The 22,656-nt window shown below is 41.0% G+C and overlaps 1 protein-coding gene across 1 annotated transcript in view; it reads left to right on the top strand.

Annotated features, from left to right (window-relative positions):
• Nucleotides 1-7,670: 7,670 nt before the first annotated feature.
• RBMS3 (RNA binding motif single stranded interacting protein 3) overlaps nucleotides 7,671-22,656 on the top strand; it is a 1,028,342-nt gene continuing 1,013,356 nt past the window's right edge. Inside the window, exon 1 of the mRNA XM_054991036.1 lies at nucleotides 7,671-7,766. The gene's annotated coding sequence lies outside the window, so the exon portion shown is untranslated. The remainder of the gene's footprint in view (nucleotides 7,767-22,656) is intronic.

The raw sequence follows: 22,656 nt of genomic DNA, 5'->3' as shown, positions 1-22,656 counted from the left end.
TAGAGGGAGGGGAATGTCTAGCTGTACTGGCATGGGCTGCTATTTTTCTGCTGCTCCTTTCAAGTGTAAGTACCAAAGGCTGTCATCCCGAATAGATTTCTCTGATAATGGCACATAAAAGGATTTCTTCTACCCTGCTGACTACCATTGTTTGTAACTTCATAGACAGCCAATGTTTTGCAAGCAGCTAAAGATGCAGTCTCAAGTTTCGGCTCAATGCCTTCTTCTTAAAGGTTAGATTACATAGCAGGGTAGCATATTTATGTAAAGTGTCTGATAAAAGCAGGCTCCAATCAGTAGTGCTGGGAAAAAATGCCTCTTCCAAATTTACTTCAAAGTGTGCTCCTGTAAATTGTGGTATCTATTCTGGAATACTAAAAGTTTTCTGCTTAGTACTTGACATTATGTATTAAAGAGCCAGTTTGATGCAGAATCGAATCCTCTTGAATGAAAAAACTCACTGGGAAACCTTCCAGACCAGTCTCTTATCCTTAGCCCACCTCTTAGGGCTCTTATGAAGATAAAATGGAAGAGAGGAGAGCTGTGCTCGCCATCCTTGGAGGGATTGTAGGATAGAAATGTGATAGAACCTGTTTCTTGACTAACTGTTTCAGACCGTTCGTGGAGGGGACTCACACAGAAGAAAGCTTCCTCAGGAAAAAACATATTAAAGATCAGCATGTCAAGGACAGGACAGAACCCTTCTCCATAATATTTAGTTTTCTATGAGGGGGGAAATTTTGTGTATTGTGCCTTAGCAGCCCCATCTGAAGGGCTTAAAGATATGCCACTGCCAGCATATCTGGAAACATGCCTGTGCCAAGCTGGAGGTGGTGTAAAATTAATGGGTTGTGAGCAGATCAGAGGCTTATTTTATATTTTATTTAAAACATTTTAATGCCACCTTTGCACTCAACTTAGGGTTCAAGATGGAGAACGATCAAAACCATTAAAACAAGGTTTAAAAAAATACATATTACAAAAATAATTAAAAACAAATTAAACAAAACACAAAAACCTGATAGCCATGGTCTCTGTGATGGTGTTGAGGATCTTCAGACTGGTTGTTCCGGGAGACTTCAATGTTCACGCCGAGGCTGCCTTTTGGGGAGAGTCTCAGGATTTCATGGCCTTCACAACCATCCACCTGTCTCAAATAATAACCAGTCTGACGCATTGTGCAGGACACACTCTTGATATGGTAACAGTTCCTTTGTCACTTTCTGCTTGGGTTTAGACTCTACATGGGTGGGGGATCTATTAAAATCTACTAAAATGGCCAGATGGATCAAGATGGTTTTATGATGGCTTTAGGAGATCAGTGCACCTCTTGACACCCTAGTTGATCTCTGGAATGAAGAAATGACCCAGTTGATTGATACGATTGCTCTAGGTGCCCTCTCTCAAGTGTTAAGAGCCCAGATAGCCCCTTGGTTTACCGAGGGGCTGCAGGTGATGAAAAGACGAGGGAGACCACATGAGCAACAGTGGAAGAAGACTTAAGATGAATCTGATAAGACATGGACTAAAGTTCCTTTTAAAGCTTCATAGCAGTGATGGTGGCAAACAAATACTAATTTTCTGCGACTGTTGCCTCTGTATGGTGTGGGCCAGAGGAAACCATTCCATGCAGTCAGAGACCTATGGGGCCAGCAGAAGGTGGACACTTCAGTGGTCCACTGTGACCACTTTGCTCAACACTTAGCAAATAAGATCTCTCAAATTCATACTGACTTGGACTCCACATCAGCTGTAATAGAATCAGATGATGTCAGGGTGCCAAACTATACCGGTGAAGGCTTTTTTTGTTTTGTTTGGCATCCCCTCTGTGACCTCTTCTTCCTGCCCTCCATTTTAATTGCTGTGGGTTTTTTTTGGTGTTAACTGATTTTATGATGTGGTTTATAATGCACTTTTCATTGTTAGCTTTGGTGTCCAAGCCTAGGACAAAATGTGAGTTATACATTTTGTAATTAAACAATTAAAACATGTAGGAAGGAGGGTCAGAGAGGGAATGTCAAACAAAACAGATAAATCCGTCTTCTGGCAGAAATGATAGAGGGGGACAGCTCCCTAGAGCAGGAATTTGTCTCTCACCCTCTTTCATTGTCTTCTGCCAGCAGATGAAGACTTAGAAGTTTTGTTTGACATTCCCTCACTAACCCTACTTCTTGTTTAAGTGTTACTCGGCATGCTATGCCTCTATAACCCTGGTCGTACCCCCAGTTTTAGCGTAATGTTATGCCAGCAAGAACCCTGGCAAAGCTTTCCGCATGGAGGTTGAAAACACAAGCTCCTCCCTCCCATCTGGCCCTCAATCTCCAGTGCAGTTTAGGACATTGTCAACTAACTACAATATTCCTAGATACTATATAAATCTCAGCCAGGGTACCTACACTTCAGAGGAGAGGGTACAAAGCAGAACTATGGTTGCTTCCAGATGAGCTGATTCCCGGTTTTGTTCTCATTGCTGCCGCAAATGTAAAAGTATTTGCAGCAGCAGTGCACATAGATTTTCTCTATGCTTTCTCCTACCACTTGCCATACCCCCCCCTCCCAGCACTGGTGGGCTTTATGCCATTTTTCTAATTACCAGTAGTATATTGCTGTAGTGATATAGCTACTACCAGTTATAAACAAAGTAAAAAGTCTATCAGCAGTGTAAGGGAAATGGTGAGCATGAGGAGAAACAGTGCCAAACATGGGCTGGAAGGTGTGGATTTCTACCCATCTCATCCACATTTTCTCCAAATCCAATTTTTGTAAGCTGTTTCAGGAAAGATTGCACCAAAGAAGGTTTGGGGAAGAAAACAGTAGAGCTGAGGAGGACTTGGAAAGTCAATGAAACACAAACTGTGGTGCTTGATGGAAAACAACCTCTCTCTCAGGTCTCATGCTTCTAACTCTGGACAGACATGGAGGGACTTTGGTGATGGCATTTCTGCTCCTTCTCTCAAGAAGCTCATCCCTTCATCATGAGGGTTAGAGTGAGATGGCATCATCAGAAAGCACACTTAGGGCAGAACTGTTCACAACTCTCAAACTCCTAGAACAGCTTTCTAGAACAGACAGTCCTTTTATTTTAGCAGTTTAGTGTTCTCATACAATATAGTCCAATTGTCACAGAATCAAAATGATTACCAAAATGAGAATCCATGATTTGTATTTTCAAAAAAATGCTCAATAATCCTTTTACTCTTGCATAGGTGCCAATTAGAGCAACCATATAAATTGAAGGGATGATAAGGTAAACATTACAAATGCAGACTTCAGATATTTTGTACTAGATATCATAGAGTATTCATACAGGAGTATTTACTGTTTTGCTCCGAAATCATTTACGATGCCATGGAATCTGATTGCATGTAGAGTACCCAATGCATTGAACAATGGTGTTTGTTAGTAGTCTGGAGCTAAATATTTCAGGATCAGTTTAGGACTTTTCTCTCCTAGTACCCGGAATAAGCATGCTTTGGTGCGCTGACAAACCGTTGCTCCAGTAAGCTCCAGCAGACATTGAAAGAAGTTTGCGTTTGGGCCTGTCCTTGTCTGTTTTTTGTTTAAGCTTGAGGTGTTGGACTACTTTGGTGTGATTTTATTTCTTAACAACACAAAACCTTCTTCATTGTTCCCCATTACAGGGGGACTTGGATACCATTTATCATTTTATTAACTTTGTAAACAAGTGCCTAGCAAGTGTGGCAAAAGTTACTGTGTAAATCAATAATGCAGCAAAGAAGACAACACTTTTAATTAGCTTTAAAATGCTATTACTTGCACAATCTGTCACCCAACTAGTGTTTCAGGTGTTCCACATTGTGGCATGCCTTACATCTAGAAAATGACAAATCGGCACCCAACAGCGAATAGTTACAGCAAGAAACTAAACAACTATTCAGAATATTACAAATTCCACTGAGAATTTCTCCCCACCATTGCACCTGGTTAATTTATTTCATTATTGTTTATTGTATGTTGATTTTAGTATTGTTGTTTTCTTGTTTTTATTGATTTTGACTTGTTCACCGCCCAGAGCCCCTGAGGATGGGCGGTTTATAAATGGAAATATAAATAAAAGAAACCAACAGCTCTGAACAAGAACAGTTATGTGGCCATTTAACTAGCTATAAGTTTTGGGAGGAAAATGTAGGCTTCCTGGATACCTTTGTGAACAACAACCAATGATAACACAAGGATGAATTAAATATGGATATAGGAAAATACATAATTGCTGTTCAAGAGTGTTTCAAATGACCCCAGACAAATGCCGTTGAACAACCATGTTGTTAAAATATATGTGTTAAATGTTCTTCAATGTAAATGTTCATCAGAAACAGACTGGAAAGAAATGCATGGCTTCAGCTTAATTGACTGTTATATGTAATGTTTGATCTTTTGGGGGGCCCTATTAATATTTCACTTCCTTTTATTCATTGTACTGCAGCTACACGGGCTGCTACATATAACTACATTAGTCACACTAGATCTTCAGGCAAAGGACCAAAGCACTCCATGTCACATCACTGTTGAACATCTTTTTAGAATATCCCTCAGGTCTGGATATGAGCAGGGTCAAAAGCTAGTTTCTTTGAATGAGGAAACAGTCGAACTCCAGAAAGAGCCCTTTGCTCAACATGGAATTTTTCAGTGCACGCTTAAACTCTGCAGGTTTACATTGGCAAGATGTTTCCAGGTAATTTTCAGAGCAACAGCAGCTCTTTAAGACAAAGTTAGTTTATATTTAGAAATGTATATTTAGAAATGCAGCCTAGTCACCTGATAAGTCTTGATTTAAGAATGATCAGATGAAATCGTGCCCTTTATTCACTTATTGAATAAGAGAAATCTTGTACCATTGACAGCCTGACAGGAAACATTACACACACAATTGACATTTTTGCCTAATCAATAGCTAGCGTTTGCTACTTAAGAAGCATTTCTATTTAAGAAGCTATTATTGTTGTTGTTGTTGTTGTTGTTATTGTTATTATTATATTTTTAGTCTGCCCTCCCTGCCGAGTGGGCTCAGGGCAGAACACCTTTTAATTTAAATAAAAACACATAAAAGCAGATTAAAACATTACAATAAAATTTATAACACTACCTATAATAAAAACTTCTCCTCAGATGGCAATGGAAGAGTTACTTCATTTCAGACATGGCCCATATATCCATATCTAAAGATATATATAGGGTGGTGGACAGATCTTTTCAAGTCAAGTATGGCCGGCGGGGGCCCAGCCTAGCCTCCGCCATATGCCTGGCAGAACATCTCTGCCTTACAGGCCCGGTGGAAGGATAATAAATCCTGCCAGGTCCTGGTTTCATCAGAGAGTTCCACCAGGCTGGTGCCAGGACTGAAAAGGCCTGGGGATCACCAAAAGTTTTGTGTGTGTAGAACAAAGTGTCCTCTGGGGTATATATTGGGAGAGGCAGTCCTGCAGATATGCTGGACCCAGTTCGCATAGGGCTTTATAGGCCAGCACCAAAACCTTGAACCGGACCCGGTACTCAACAGGTCACCAATGCAGCTGGCGTAATACAGGTGTTATATGCTCCCCTATTGGGACTCTTGCAATCACCTGCACAGCTTCATTTAACAGCCTGCTCCAGGACAAACCTAAAGGAACTAACAACAGAACACCACTGGTTGTCACCTATAGCTCCCAGCTCAAACCCATCCAACGTATCATCAGTGAGCTACAACCCATCCTGGAAAATGATACCTCTCTCTCAGAAGCCCTGGGTGGAAGACCTCTCCTTGCCTACAGACAGCCCCCCAACCTTAAACGACTTCTCACTTACAATCATGAATCGGCTAGCAGAGTCACCAGCACAGGTACCAGGCCCTGCAACAGACCCAGATGCCAGCTCTGCCCTTATATCTATCCAGGAAATACAATTACAGGACCCAATGGCATCAACTACACTCTCTGGCTCTTACAGCTGCTCATCCTCCAATGTGATATATGCCCTCATGTGCCAACAATGTCCATCTGCTCTGTACATTGGACAAACCAGCCAACCTCTACGCAAAAGAATAAATGGACACAAATCTGACATTAGAAATGGCAACATCCAGAAACCAGTGGGAGAACACTTCAATCTACCAGGACATTCCATCAAAGACTTAAAGGTCACTGTAGATCAACAGAAACCTTTCAAAAACAAAATCCAACGGGAAGCTGCTGAATTGGAATTCATATGTAAATTTGACTCTGTCAAGATGGGGCTGAATAGGGACTATGAATGGTTATCTCATTATCAAAAGTAACTGATTTCCTTTACAGAAGCAAACTGATCTCCATATCAGAAGGAGCTGTTTGCATCTACTCCTCCCTCCCCTCCCCTCCGCTTTATCTGACCAGTTTCTTCTTGCCCTCCATGCATCTGATGAAGAGAACTGTGATTCTCGAAAGCTTATGCTACAATAAAGTTGGTTAGTCTTAAAGGTGCTACTGGACTCTTTTTGATATTATTAACAGTGTTTAGTACATCCCTTCCCCACTGCAGAATTTCTAAAAGAGGCACTGGAGCTTATGTCAGCTGAAGTGTGTCAATTCAGGATCTGAATACAATAATGAGAAAATACATACCCTCTGCACATGACCAGAGGTACTGATTATTATTTTGACTTCACGCTTCGGAACAGAGCCCTGGTATTCCAAGCAGGTTCCGGGCTTCTTGCTTTAGAAGTCACAGTTGAATTATGTGACGATTAATCTGCAGAATCAATAGCGCCTAAGGCAGCTCTCCGTTTCTTGCCTGTGGGAATCCCCCTCCGTGCGTCTGCCAGCCCCGACCCTCGACTCCAGTTGTCCCTGTGCACTGCTGCGTGGCGCTTGCAAACTAGAGAGGGAGCTCCAGTCGCGCGTATGCCGAGAGAGCCACGCGCGCGCACACGCACACACCGCCGAGAGGAGACATTTGCCATGGAGAGGGGGGAGGGGCTCCCTCCCTCCAGGCAAGCGCTGGCCCCTCACCCGCATTCCCGCCCGCAGCGCTTCGCAGCCGGAGCTGCGGGGGTTGCCTTGCCTTGGCCGACTGGGGAGCTGGGAAGCGACGCGGAGCGGAGGAAGGGAAAGGCGGCGTAACTTTTCCTTGCCGTCCCCAGGTTCCTGTCAGGCTCCCTGTGGCCAGCCCCGCCGGCCTGGCTCGCGTTTCCCCTCCAGCTCAACTTTGTTACCAAACGCTGCACGCCCCGAAAAGGAGGGAGGCGGGAGGCTGGGACTCCGAGCGCCCAACAAAGTACAGGCGGGCCACAGTTTGAGGCGGAGGGAGGGCAGGCTGGGGAGGGGCCCGCTAGCAGAAGCCCGGGCGGGGGGGTCGGGGCGGCGGAGCCAGCAGGGCCAAGCAGGCGCCCGCCGACCGCGAGAGGCTGGGAGTGCGCGCGCGCGAAAGCGCAGCCAGCCGAGCGGCGCAGAAAGAGGCGGAGGCAAGCACGTGAGTGCGCGGTTCTGCTGCCCCCTTGGAAGAGAACACCCCCCCCCCCAAAAAAAACGTCAGGGGGCAGGGCGGGTTCGCGAGCAAGCCGAGGCGCGAAGTCCGCCCGCTCGCCCGCTTTTGTCCGCACCCCAGCAGCGGGCTGGAAAATGGAGATGGACGTGAAGGGAGTTGCTCCGTGCCCGGAGCCCATCCCCCTCGCACAGGGGTCTGGAGGCTGTCAGCAGCAGCAGCGGAGGCAGGATGGGCAGGCGGGGGAAACTGCCGGTGACAGCAGCCAGCCGCCGGAGAAGAGGCAGAGCGGCGAGAAGGAAGACAAGAAGGTAGGTTCCCAACTCCGCTCCTCTTTCCCGGGCGGAAACCGCCCAGCCCCGGGGGGAGAAGCGCCTTCAAGGAGCGGGGGGGGGGGGCAGGCGGGGGTCTGGGAGTGAGGGGCGCCTGCCTTCCGCACTGGGGACAGGGGAGGCGCCCGGGATTGGCCCCTCCGCGCGCTTCTTGCACGGGTCGCATTCTCTTGGCTATTTAGAAGGGCTTTTGCAATATTTCGTGGAATGTTTTATTTTCTGCGGCACACCGCGGACGAGGGGTGTGTGTGTGGGTGTGAAGATTGTTTAAGGGCAAAAGGGATTAAGAAACGTTCCTTGATGGCAAACCCTGCTCTGCCCGTTCCTATAGTGGTCCATGGATCCCCTCCTCCACCAGCACATTGTAGGGCAAAGGTGGGGATGAAACACGGCTGGCTGGAAAGTTTGGGTTGGCGATGAGCTTTGATGGTCGCTGTTCCCCGCCCTCTCTGGCTGTATCCCCCGGCTGCATAGAACCCTAGGATGCCCTTAATGTATTGCGAAGGGGGAGTTTCCGAGGGCAGAAAAGCCTGCATGTTTCGGTTTCTTCATCCATGCTGTGTCATTGCAGACTGACTGCCTCATTCTGACTATTTTGAGAGCAGACTTCGGAGTTCAGCAGAGAAATGGGTCAGCTTCCTTTCCTTAGTGCTAATAGATCTGCTAAATGCATTCTAAAGTGGGCCCGCGGTGCCGACGGAGGATATCGCCGCAGAAGATAATGTTAGCAAAGTGCATTGATCAGACCTCCTGGCCCGTAGGCATGCCTTCTTTTCCATTAATATTTCCCAGCATGGATTTAATAACCAAATACTGTAAGTGGTGTATGGCTGACCACTGATACATGCATTGTGTTTTCCTACAGCAGTAAAGGTGAGGATTGGTTGATTAAAAAAAATTAAAGTGTTCCCAAAGTGGAATTTTCATTGAAGTTAAATGCAGTATTCCCTGTGGACAATGATTGCATCTGTAGACTGTCACCTTTTTCAATGTGAGCAGCTTGACTAATTCTGGTAATGAAGTGTGTGAGTGTGTTTCATGTTGTAGTTTGTAGTGCATGGAGTAGTTCTGATGTTAGAAGGGAATAGCCAAAGTACAAACAAAATAGTCTAGTAGCAAACCATAAAAATTAGGCACTGATTACAGAAGGAAATCAATAGTAGAGCAAACTAGTTTTTTAAAGCAAAAAAGAAGATCTTTGCTTCATCTATTTGCATTGATGACTGTCTTTTCTGATCTGTGCTGATTCTATACCTGATTAAAATTATGCAACAACTGTATAGAATATCAGAACTCTACAGTTTGTAATTAGGTTTTTTTTATTTAATTCTTTTGGTTAACAGCATGTATAGGCTAATTTCTAACATTTGAATCTCCTGTCCCTCTAAAAAACTGGCATGTGAAAGGCTAATATGTTAATGAAATTGGGGGCTGTTTATACTGTGAAAGTGCCTTTAAAAAAATTAAACGTGTTCTTCGCAAAGAAAGGTTACGTTTTAACTGTGTGGTGATATTAATGGTTTACTTGGTTGTGGCAGGATATTGCCTTAATATGTGCTCAAGATTTTGACAATTCATGTCTTGCAAAGCATTTTTGATGTGGAACTTCCAACATGTGCCTCAGCTATTCGTTTGCATGTTAACTGAAATATACAACAAGAGAGCTACTGGTGGCAAAGCTATGGTGTCTGTGCCAGTGCTTTCAGCATTTCAAAAGCCTGCCATCAGCAGAAATCTGTGATCAGTAGTTACTCCTAGATGCACTGTGCGCTCTGTCTAATGTTTTACTAGCAGCTGGTAGCAGGAAGTCGAAGAGCGCATGTCTGCAGGTGAAAGGAGAAGCTGAGGATGCTAGGCAAGATTTGTGGCTAATTAAATAGCATCCATAATTGAGCTTCCCTCTTCTGGCTCTTCTGTTACGTGTTGTGGGTGTTTTCTTGACATGGAAACAGAAAGCTGCTTTTCCACAGTGGTGGCCTTTAAAAATAACATGCTGACAGTGGTCCCAGGGGACCCAACAGCAAAGCTGGTCTAGGTTTCTTTATTGCCTAAGGAGGTCTGGCTGTTTTTGCAGCTGGAAACTAAGAGTGGCCGTAGCTAAGCAATTCTTGGCGTAAAGTATTTTTTGTGAGTGCTGAACTCTTACTGATATCTTGAGCAGTGATCTAGAACAGTTATTAATTCCTGTTTCAGATTATCCAAGGGAACCTTTTATAAACTTGTCTGTACTTAACACACACTCACAATCTTTAGGGCACTGAGATACTGTCGGCTTATCATTAATCATTATATGGAGCATGCAGTGTGGAACCTGCTGATTCTTCACTCGTCCTTGCAATAATCAAGGAAGATAACTACAATAATGCCCCTTCATAGATAGACCGAGACTAAGCAATGGTGCTTAAGCCACTTGCCAACTAAGATTTCAGTCCAAGTCTAAGAGCCGGCTATACATTCAGGGGAATCATGTGTTAAGAGTTTTCCCCATACAACAGCACTTCAGGCTTATTTTTAATTCTCTGAGTTACAAAAAAACAAACAAAAGAAAACCCAATCCTGTCATATCAGTATGTGAAAAACTAGCATATCAGGAGGCTTTTTTAAAAAAGAAGTGTCAGGTTCTGCCCTTTTCATGCCACTTTTCTACTTTAAAATATTCCAAATGTCAGCTCGCTTCCACAAGTTAATTTGGGAGTTACAAGGAGGAGGTGTGAGGGCTGGCAGCTGGGAGGCAGGCTGGTGGTTTCCAGGTTCAGACAGGCAGTCTGTAGCAGCGCAGCTTACACAGAGAGTGAGTTCTTCAGACTGAAGAGTTAGGTTGGAGGCACAGAGCAAGTGAAAGACCTCTCGGTTCTGCAGGTTGTCTGAATCTAAAAGCTGAGTTCCATCTTTTGGCCAGCAACAGAAATCAGGTGAGCCATTCTTCTTACCTCCATGCTGCTCTGTGGCATAAGTGGGGAAGTGATTCAGTCCTACTGCCAGAGCCCTGAGGGATTTACAGGAGGATCGTTTACCACAGGATAACTGGCTCAAGGCATCCAAGCTTTCATAATTGCATTGCTTCTGGAGCCTGATGTCTGTGCCACAGAATCCCCTTTGGGAAGCCTTCTGATGTTTTGACACTAAACACAGTAGGCCAAACAGATCTAGGTTGGGCCTGATAGTCAGATTTATAAAACAGGCCAGACTTGGTTTTAAGTTTAGCCAAGTATGTGTGCTATAATAAGAATATGGAGCTCAGTTCGAAGCATGTGTCAAATACTAAGCTAAACAAAGTTAAAAATTGCTGTCCTTACTGCTTGATGGGGAGTTTTCTCATCAATGGGGGCCTTACAACATTGTTCTCCCCTCCTCCATTTTTGTCCTCACAACAACCACGCTGTGAGATAGGTTAGGATTAGATGGGAAAAAAGTAACTGGCCCAAAGTCATCCATTGAGCTTCCTTGGTGGAATGAGGATTCCACCCTGGGTGTCCCAGACTCTCACCAAAACTCTAACCTCTATCTCACGCTAGCTCTGTCACTGCTGGCTTTACAGAGAATGGCTGTGTATGAAGGCAGGTCCTTGGGCAAAAATCCACAGCTCCAGCTCAGCAGGGGCTTTTCAGATGCAACACTATATCCTGTAGCTTCAGCACACACATACCACCAAGGCTATGTGCTGCCTAAGGAGTCTAGCAGCATGGGTCTTGTCTGGTGAAGCAAGACAAATGCAGCTCCAAGTCCTGTGGCTGGAATGATAACTGAAGCAAAACATACCCACAGCTTTCCTGACTGAGCTGTGGTGGCCAGCTGGGCAGGTGAGCTGCATATCTTGGACTGGAATGGAAGAGGGGGGCCTAGTGGAGCCCAGCAACAGTGGAGCCTCTTCTTTTCCATCCTAGGACTTGGCAGTTGTAGCTATGAAGGCTCTTCTCCCCTCAGTATGTACAGAATCGTGTCATCAAGTTGCGGCCGACTTAGGGTAATGAATGTCATGGCTGATAAGTTTAAAAAAGCTCATGAAGAATGACCTAGAAGCATTTGTTTTGTTACCAGTTAGTCATTTCTATAGCATTTTTTAGTGTGCGAAGAATGCTTATGTAACCCACCCTTCCTCCAGAACTCTCTGAGGTAGTTTTGGCTGAGTGATAATGCCTTGTCTAAACTCCCTCTGAGTTCAGAACCTGGATCTCCTACATCCACTGTGGTGCAGTGGTTAGAGTGTCGAATTAGGATTTGAATCTCCACTTTGCCGTGGAAGCTGTCTGGGTGACCTTAGGCAATCTCATACTTTCAGCCTAATGTTCCTCGCAGGGCTCTGTAGAGGGGATGAGAAGGACGTAAGCCACTCTGGGTTCCCACTGGGGAGAAAGGCTAGGTATAAATTAAGTAAAGAAACATCTAGACCTACTTCACTGGCTTCTGTGCCACATTGACAAACTGCTTTCACTATTTTTTTGGAAAAGGAGAGTCTATATTTGATGTAGAATGTTTAATGTAGTATTATCCTTTATCCTGCGTGCTTTGTTTCTTCATTCCCTGGAACAATGCTGACATTCTCCGTATATTTCATTGAGAATTGGTACATATCCATTTAAAGGGGAACATTGGACTGTGGTAGGAAAAATGGGTGGTATTCTTCCATTGGCTGGAGAAAGTTCCCTTAATCCCTCAGTTTAAGTGGCTGTTCTGTTGGAAGAATGCTCATTAAGTTAGAGGAAATCTCCTTAGGCTGGAGGTGGGCTTCAGACTGCTTAGTAGACTGATGATAGACAGACCAGCATGTATCCTTTCCCCCTTAATTCTGTCGTGCTTCACAGAATGGATACTGGTTCTCATATCAGGCATGGGTCTTCCAGAGCCTTGGAGGCAGTTTGTAGAACCGTGGTTGGTTCCAGTGGTCTCTGGTCGAAACAATATTGCTATTTTTGTAAAATAGTAAAGAGTCCAGTAGCATCTTTAAGACTAACCAACTTTATTGTAGCATTTTAAATTGTATTTTAATTTTATTTTTAATATGTTGTTATCCGCCCTGAGCTCGCTCGCGGGGAGGGTGGACTACAAATTTGAAATAAATAAATAAATATATAAAATAAGCTTTCAAGAACCACAGCTCTCTTCTTCAGTTGCTATAACTATTTTTGTAGTTATTCAGTCTCTATGGTGGAAAAATGGGAGAGGGGGACAGCCCTCTATCACTGCTGCAAGTGACTTGTGTTCATTTTACTGTGTCTGTAATGGATACCTATTAGATAATGCCTACAATGAATGACACACCTCCCTCATAAACATATGGAGAACTTCTGAAACTATATTTAACCTGAAACAAAAATAAAGGAGATCAAAGAAGGGGTGCATGTTGAAACTACCCACATCAACACATGCTGCCTATTAGCCAGAAAATAACCACGAAGGTTTTTTTTTCTCCCTTAGGGGTGAAATTAAGGAGATCAGGAAGCTGTTTAATGTTCTTATCTAGTCAATTTCATATCTCATTTTAAATCTTTGGAGCTGGGGGAATAACAGATAGGAATTAGGTCAAAAAAGCAAATGACTTTCCCCCTTCATAGTGAGGTTTTCCCTATCCTTTACCTTTTGTATAGTTATCAAATAATGGATGCTGGATTGAGGCTGGAGCCAGTGAGGCAGTAAAAAGGAAATGGTTTCTGTTATTCCAGAAAAATAATCATCTTTGCATAGCCTTAAAGGCCTCGAAACACGGTACACATACAGACCCCTTGCATATTCAGGCTCCCCCTTGTGGTTAATCTCCAGTTGCTCTTACAGCATGACTGGTGAATTGTGCCAGAATGTAGTAACTGCTACTATGAAGCAATGGCAAAGGGATGCCTTCCCTTTGTGTCAACATAGAGAGTACAAGGTGGGCTGCTTAACACTATGCTGGTTTATTGGATGCTACTGGCTGGTGCAATGTTCCTTCCCATCACTGAGGACACAGGATCTGCCTTTCAATTGGTTGCCTGTGAGAGGTAGCAGTTCCGCCCCAATACAAAGTGCACACAGCTAATAAGCCATGGAAAAGAAGCAGCAGATGGCCAGTTTTGAGGTGGCCATTGCCTGCTGGGTGCATGATTGAACAGGGCAAATAAGAAAAACAATGCAAAAGAAATGATAGGGCCTTCATAACTCACTCTTTATAGCACTTCTGTTTCTCCTCTAATTTTTCAGTATCTGCATACTCTCACATGGTTCTGGCATTTCTCAATCAGCTCATCATCCCCTTCTCCCAAAGGGAATAGGAATGAAAAATTAATGAGAACCATTGTGGTTAGAATAGAGACCCTGGATTGAACCCCTGCTCCGCCATGGAAGCTGGCTGGGTGATCTTGGGCCAGATGTACACTCTCAGTCTAACCTTCCTCACAGGTTGTTGTGAGGATGAAATGAAGGAGAGGAGAATGACGTCAGCTTCTTTTGGCCCCCATTAGAGAGAAAGGTAGGGTATAAAGAATTTACTTAAAGAAATAGAACAATCTTTGTAGCCAAAGCAAATGCTAATTTTTCCTTCAATTTTTTTTCATGGTCATTACTTGATTTAGACAGGAACGAGGACCAGTTCATAAATTCATAAATGCCGGGCCACACAAATGAACAGGAAATAACTGATTAAGCTGAAAAGCAGGTTATTTTCAAACAAATAGGCTTGAAGGAAAAGTTAAAGGGACAGTAACCCTGAAAAGCCTCAATATTGCTTTTCAGGTCTAATCAGGATGTATAGAAGAAGGGACAGACAGGCATTTTAAGATTAAAAGATCACAGATCAAGAAAAGACAGAGGAACAAAATGGTGAAGACTGTAATGCTAATGTAATTGGCTGGCAATGACATTATCTGGATTCTCTATAGTACATGGATGATGTCCTTTCTAAACTGGAGCAAGTCCTGTGCATCTAGAACTTATTGACAAAGCTTCCAGGTAAGAGAGCATTTAGTTCTGACCCAGAAAACGTGCTTCAACTGAACTTTACTTAAAGTGCACAAGGATATGCCAAACAGAACTCTCACTTTCTTTTTTTTTTTTTTTTTTTTTTTATTAAATTTTTATTGTAACATCAGATGTAACTAATAACCTTCAAGTAACAAACAACATTTCAAATTTGAATGAAACAAAAACCAATATACAATACGCAGTTAGACTTACATCCTTAATAATTAACGTAAAGAAAAAGTAATTCCATGTAATTACACAGTTATACTATCAGCTTAATAGAAGGAGAGATATCCATTGTTTGTTACAACTTGTAGTATTTTCGAGTTGGGCTGCATATTATTCTTTTCTATGTATTCCAGAAATGGGAGCCACTTTTCAATAAAATTAGTATTTTCTGTGAGTTGTACTGCATTTTGCATATCATTGCTTACTTTTTCTAAAATAAAATGATTCCAAACTTTAGAGAACCAGTTTTCGATTGTTGGTAGTCTTTTTGATTTCCATATTGTCGCTATGGCACTCTTAGCTGCTACAAAAAAAGAGGCAATGAGCTCCTTTCTGATTTTGGGGACGTGTGAGTTTTCCCACAAGTCTAAAAAAATCATTTTTGGGTCAAAGGGGAGGTCGTGGTTTGTGATATCTTTAATTTTCATTAATATCTCTTCCCAAAATTGTCTAATTCCTTTACATTCCCACCAACAGTGGGCGAAGGTTCCCTCCCCGCCACAATTTTTCCAACATTTTGGGGATGATCTAGCTGATATGTGTGCTAATTTTTTGGGTGTTAGGTACCATCTGTGAATCACTTTAAACGTTTGTAATTTAGTTATGTTGACTTTCGAGGTGAATATTCCAGATGTCCATATTTTTTTCCAAATCTCTGGGGACTGTTCAATTGCACAGTCCTTACCCCAACTAGATTGACAACTTAGCTGCTTGTTCTCAGTGATGTTTAGCAGAAGGTTATATAGTTTAGCTATCATGCCTTTTTTTTGTTGTACTGGTGAGTCTAGAAATTGTTCGAATTCTGTCAGAGGTTCTTTCATGATGTTCCTTAGCCTTATTTTTTCTGCCATGTGTGAGAGTTGTAAGTAATTAAACCAATGTAGTTTTTGTTCTAATTTATTCTCTATATCTACTTTCTCTAGGAGACCTGATTTTGTGGATATGTCAACTAGTCTAGTTATTTTTGCTTGATGTAATGATAGGATAAGTGATCGATCCCACTCTGGTACAAACCATTCTTGATTTAGAAAGGTAGAGAATCTAGATATTTTGGGAACAATTTTGATCCTGATTTGGTCCCATGTCTTTAAGATAGATGGTATCAGGAAGCTTTTTTTGATGCTTTGTGGCCTATTACTTGGTTTGTTCCAAATTGTGTCTGTTATGTCACTGAATTTTGAAGATGGTTGTATGATCGTAACCCAATCTGGCTGAGGGGAATTTGAAGTCATTTGCAAGAGGTTAGCCAGTCGTGTCGCTGATTGATATAGGTATAAATCTGGATAATTAAAACCACCGTTTGCTGATTTCCTCCTCATAGTAGTGAATGCAATTCTCGGGTGCTTGTTTTGCCATAGAAATTTATTAATTAATATTTGCCATTGAGCTATTTGTGATCTATTTATAGTAAGAGGGATCGCTCTAAACATAAAAATAAATTTTGGTAATATAAAAGCTTTTATTAAATGAAATCTGTCATACCACGTGAGCTTTAATTTATTCCATTTGATAATATCTAATTTAATTTGATTTATCAATTTGAGGTGATTCAATTTTATAAGGTCTTTCAGGTTGGGGGTGATTTCAACTCCTAGGTATGTAAGATTTGATGGGGACCATTGAAAGCTATATATTGTACTAATTTGTTGGACCGTTTTGTTATGGGTGTTGATGGCAAGATAGTAAGATTTTGTTTGGTTAATTAATAGTCCTGATATTGCACCAAATTTTGTAAGTAGAGATGAAAGATGGGACAGTGAACTTAATGGTTTGGTCAAATAAATCATCATATCGTCCGCGAACAAGCTAATTTTAAATTCTGTGGAGTTAACATTTATTCCCTTTATCTGTTTGTGTTCTCTAAGGGCAGTCGCAAAGGGTTCTAGGGCGATTACAAATAGAAGAGGGGATAGGGGGCAACCTTGTCTTGTACCTCTTTTAACGTAAATGTTTTCTGAGTACTTAGCGTTTACTTTGATGTTTGCTATAGGTTGGTGGTATATAGCTTCAATTGTGTTTAAGAATTTTTCTCCAAATTCCATATGCCTCAGTGTTTTTAGTAGGTATGATATTTCTACCGAATCGAAAGCTTTTTCGACATCTAGTGATAAAAAGATGGCTTCCGTATTGTTTTGGGTGCAATGGTCTATTAAGTTTAATGATTTATAAATGTTATCTGTAATGTCTCTTTTTGGTATAAATCCTGATTGGTCTGTATGAATGTAGTTAGAAATGAATGTATTTAGTCGATTTACCATAATAGAAGCAAAAATTTTATAATCGTGGTTGAGTAATGAAATAGGACGGTAGGATGCTGCTTTTAGGGGATCTTTTCCCTGTTTATGGATCACTATGATGTCGGCTCTCTCCCATGTGGGTGGCATTACCCCCTTTTCCAGAATCGAGTTGGCTAAATCAGTTAGATGTGTTGCTAACAAGCTCGTAAACTTTTTATAAAATTCTGCCGGGTATCCGTCCGGCCCTGTGGCTTTATTATTTTTAGCTGCTTTTATTGCATCCATTGTTTCTTGGATAGTGATGGGTTTTTCTAGAAATGTTCGGTGTTTTTCCTCTAATTTCTTGAAGTGTTTTAGTGAATTTAAAAAGTGGGATATTTTAGTTTGGTCCGGATTTTTTGATGAGTATAGTTGAGTGTAAAAGTCTTTAAAGACTTTAAGGATTGATTCCGGTTTGTACTGCATTATATTTTTACTGTTATGAATTCTGTTGACTGTGTTTTGTATTCTCTTTTGTTTTACTTTATTTGCCAGAATGCGTAAAGTTTTAGGTGTATTGGTCCAATGTGACTGTTTGATAGCAATCAGATTTTTGTATATCGTATGACTTTCCAAGGTTTCTAATATTTTCCTTTGTGTTAAGAGATCCCTGTATATTTTTTTGCTGCCTGTTAATTTATGTTTATTTTCTAGTGCTTTTATATTGCTTATTAATTCACGTTTTTGTTTCAATTTTTCTTTGTTGATTTTAGCAGTAAGGGCTATTAAATGTCCTCTGGTCACTGTTTTTATCGTATCCCAAAATATGTGTATCCCAATTTCTTTTGAGAAGTTGTCTGTAATAGCTGTTTCAATTATTTTGCCAACTTCTTTAATTGCATATTGATTGTATAATAAATGTTTCGGTAAGCGCCATTGAGTACTGCTTTGTGTTTTAGCACCGAGATTAAGTGTCATGGATACCCAAGCATGGTCTGAGATTGTGTTACTTCCTATTTCTGTTTTCTCTATTTTATCAATTATGTCATTAGAGCTGAGAAGATAATCAATTCTTGTGTATGTGTTGTGTCTTTGTGAGAAGTATGTGTAATCCTTTTCTCCCTCGTGATAATGTCTCCATGTGTCAATTAAGTGGTATTTCTGTAGTATAGCTGCTAGTTTTGTTATTTTGGTTTTTTTTGTTGTGTGTACTTTGTTAAAATTTGATTTGTCCAGTTGATGATTTATTATGTAATTTAGGTCTCCTCCAATTATCAAATATCCTTCCTGAAATGAAATCAATTTTTGTATTACTTCCTCTATAAATTCTAATTGGTTTGCGTTTGGAGCATATACTGAGGCTAGTGTGAGCGTGTGCTCCCCTACTTTCCCTTTAACGAAGATAAATCTGCCTTTTTTATCCTTAAGTGTTTTTGTTTGTTGAAATTGTAGGTCCTTTGCAATTAGGATGGCTACTCCTCTTGATTTGGAGTTTCCAGTTGCATGATACTGGGTTTGCAGCCACCTAGCTTTTAGCGAATCTGTATTATTATGTCGTAGATGGGTTTCCTGCAGAAATATAATTTGAGGTCTGGTTTGGGCTAAGTTCGACATCACTCTCTTTCTTTTGATTGGATTACCTAATCCTCTAACATTGAAAGTTAAAACTTTGATTTTAGAGCTCATTGTCTGTTTTGATTATAACAATTACTTGTGCCTTTCTTTTTTTTTTTTTTTCCTTTTTCTCCACCTGTATATATTCCGAATTCACTATATATCTTAACTGTTGATTAATATACAATCCTAGTCTAAATTGAATCCTTACAACTATATGCGATTGTTCATCTCTATACCAGCACTTTTGATTAAGAGACAGCAAGAGAAAGAAAAAAAAAATGATAGTATCTGGTTCACTGTTTCTTTCTTTCTTTCTTTCTTTTTCTTTTTTTTTTTGAGTGAATTGTATGGTTATAACATCAGACTTATCAAACAAACAGTATTCCAATCTTGTAACTTCTGCTTATAGTTCTCAACTAGGTATAACAATATAACTATCAATATAGTTGTTTTAATATCACAATAATCTTATTTACTATGTTATTTCTTAATGTCTATATTTAAATTACTCTCTTTGGGTCGATATATGGAAATTAAAGTTGCAAGATTTCTCTTATTTTCTGCACGATAAACCTTCCCTGATTCCTTAGAATTCAATCCAGTCAAGTGTTTACCAGTTATACCCCTCTAACTCCTTATGTTGAATTGACTTCTTCCTATGTTTGTACTCTGTATTATTGTTCTTTCCCCTCTCTTTCCTTTTCCTGTATATATATATATATATATATATTTTCTTTCTATGATTTTTAGTCTTTGTTACGAACTGTGAACTACTCCTATTATTTTCCTATTCCCCTCCCACTCCCTATGCTCTCCCTAACCCTCTTCCTTTTTCTTACCCTCCCCTTCCCTTTTTTATACTTATAGATTATAGTAATAATATATATATAACAATTTTTTTGAGATTTTTAATTATTTTATTGTATTTTTTTATTATTATTTTTATTATTTTTTAATATCCTTTTTCTTTCCTTTTTTTTTTTTTCCTCCCTCCCTTACTATCAGGTTTTTTCCCAAAATTTTGTGTTACTATTTACTGAGCTTATATAACTAACTAACTGTCCCTGTACCTTCCCCTTACCACCCTCCCTCCCTCCCCTCAACCACCTTTGTGTCTTAGTAAGCTGTAAATTCCACTTGGATATTATTAGTATTCTATGCTACTGTATTAAAGTGTTCAAGTTTAGCTCTCTCAAACTGCTGAGTTACCTTCACTCACCAGTTGTGGAAGTCTATCTCACTCCCCTTCCACTTATGAGAGCTAAAAAAAAAAACCCACGTGAGCTATGTTGAAAGCCCTTCCCCCCTTCCCCAAAACCTCTATAGTTACATCTCTATTTTCAAGTACTACAACTTGATAAACAGTCAAACCGAAGTATATTTATCCAGTTTTACCAGTTTGTGGTGTGGTAAAAATAAGAAGATTTAAGTGTCTCTGATGGGGATCTTACTCCCTTTCTGAGGAGATAGTAAGTCTGAAGATTTTCTTTTCTGATTTTGTTTGCTCATCTCCATTGGTGTTTCTAACCCGACTGCATTCAATAGCTCTAGTCCCGTATCGATATCAGTTGCAATATATCTTTTGCCATGATGGATGACCATAAGTTTGCTTTGATCCTGCCATTTGTATCTCATGTTCGCTTTTTGCAGGGTCTCAGAGATTGGTTTAAGTTCCCTTCTTTTAGCAAGCACTTCTTTTGGGAGATCAGCAAAAATATATATATGTTTGCCTTCGCATTTAAGTGATCCCCTTGCTCTAGCTTCTTCCATTATCTTCTTTCTTGTCCTCTGGTCGGGTACCTCTATGATTATATCTCTCGGGCGTTCTTTGTTTTTGTTTTGTTGAAAAGGTCCCACTCGGTAGGCTGTTGTGATGTAGGGGAAGACTCCTTCCTCAAGCCTTAGTTGTTTAGCTAGCCAGTTAGCAATGAAGCTTATGAGATCTATATTGTGTGTATACTGTTCGTCTATTCCTCGTATCTTAACATGATTTTGCCTGGCATTGATTTCTAGCTTTGTTAGTCTGTCTTGCTGCTCCGTAATTATTCTTTGCATGTCTGTGACGTTTTGCTGAGCCTGCACACTCACGTCCAGAGCTTTTTCAGCTTTTTGATTAGTTGTTTGTAAGTCACGTTTTATGTCCATGAGTTGTGCAGTGATAGGGTTAATAAGTTTAGCCATTTGGTCTACAATGTCTTGTCGTAGTTTTTCGAGTTGGGGATCTAGGTATTTTTCTGTAGCAATTACCTTTCTCACATCGTCGTTTGCAGCGAGTTCCGCCATTTTGTTTCTCTCCACGCCGCTGCGTTCTGTCTCCACCGATCCTCCTGAAGCCGCGAAAAACGTCTGTAAGTTTTTAACTGCCTTTGGATCGTTTTTCTTTTTCTTAGTGGAGTTTGTGTACATTATTTTCCTGCAAATTTTCCTTCGTTGTAGCGAGTAAGGGCGAGATTTGGGTTCGGGGGGATTGGAGCGCTCTCAACATGCGTCCATTCCTCTCCTCTACGACGCCACGCCCCCAGAACTCTCACTTTCTAAAAGTAACATCTGTCTTTCAAATTGTTGTAATCATAGGAATTCATGCCCAGGAGATGTGTGCCAGTTTGTAACAGATCTGTGGATTCAAACAATGGACATCAATTAGTGTTCAAAGATCAACAGCACCCATGCTTAAAAACAACTTCTGTGTTCCAATACCAAATGGATTCCAAGTCTATGTACTGAACTATTTAGGCTCTTTTCAGATTTGAGCCTTAAATTGGCACCATTTTAAATAAGCTCCTAATGTGAATTTAGAACCTGCATTGGCTGGTATTTACAGTTTTTTCTTCTTACGCCCCCCCATATTAACAGTAATCATGATACAAAATGTGTGAAAGAGGCTTAGATGTGCTTCTTAGTGTTACATATGCTTTCAAATTACTTCCATGCTCTCCAGATATTTATGATCCTAACCAGGTGGAATAATTTCATCCAATCAGAATGGAGCACAATAGATATCTGAAGAAAGAAAAGGGGCAGAAGAATTAATCCAGTAGCTCAGCTCACTGTATTTTGGCTGCTGGTTGCTGTCACATTAATCACATAATATTTAGGTTATTTTTTGATATAGATACAGTATACTTCTGACTTTGTATTAAAGATAGAGATGGGCATGAACCAAAATATGAACCAAAGTTCATGACGAACCGGGCTGGTTTGTGGTTCGTGAACCAGCGATTCGTCAGATCCCATTTCTGATGAACTGCCACGAATTTTAGGCTGGTTCATTTGGTTCGTTTTTTGGATCGTCACTGCAGACAGCCTGGTGCCAGTCAATCAGTTTCCTAGGCAACGGGATGGACTTCCTGCAGACCTTTTGCTAACCTGGACATGGCCTTCTGCTGCCCCAGAAGTGACCTTCTGCTGACCCGGAAGTGACGATTTGCTGACCTGGATGTGACATTTTCATGAACCCAATGAACTGGTTCGCAAATTGGAGCAGGTTCGTGAAAGTTCGTGGTTTGTGAAATGCGACGAACCATGAACTGCATGGTTCGCTTTTTTCTGATTCGTGCCCATCTCAGGCTCAGAATATGTAATCTTGGGGTTCTCCCACTTTTATAAAACATTTCTTGGCTGGTTAATAGGAAATAGTGCTCCTTCCAACTTGAACTTCCCAACTTGCTTGATGTTCTTTAATAACTCCAAGAAAGCCAGTTACCTTACTTCTTTTCTCATCATCTGACAATACAGAAAGAAAGGTTGCAAAGGATACAAATACATTTCAGTCATCCCTCAAAAAAGCTGTGTATATTTCTGTATTCATGGGAGTGGTTCATGCCTATGAATATTGGCTGAAATTTTTATAATTGTTTTCCCACCAAAAATGCCATGTA

Source organism: Eublepharis macularius, chromosome 11 (assembly GCF_028583425.1).
Source record: "Eublepharis macularius isolate TG4126 chromosome 11, MPM_Emac_v1.0, whole genome shotgun sequence".
Classification (NCBI taxonomy): domain Eukaryota; kingdom Metazoa; phylum Chordata; class Lepidosauria; order Squamata; family Eublepharidae; genus Eublepharis; species Eublepharis macularius.
Note: the sequence above shows the minus strand (reverse complement) of the source record. Positions and strands in the feature narration are given on the sequence as shown.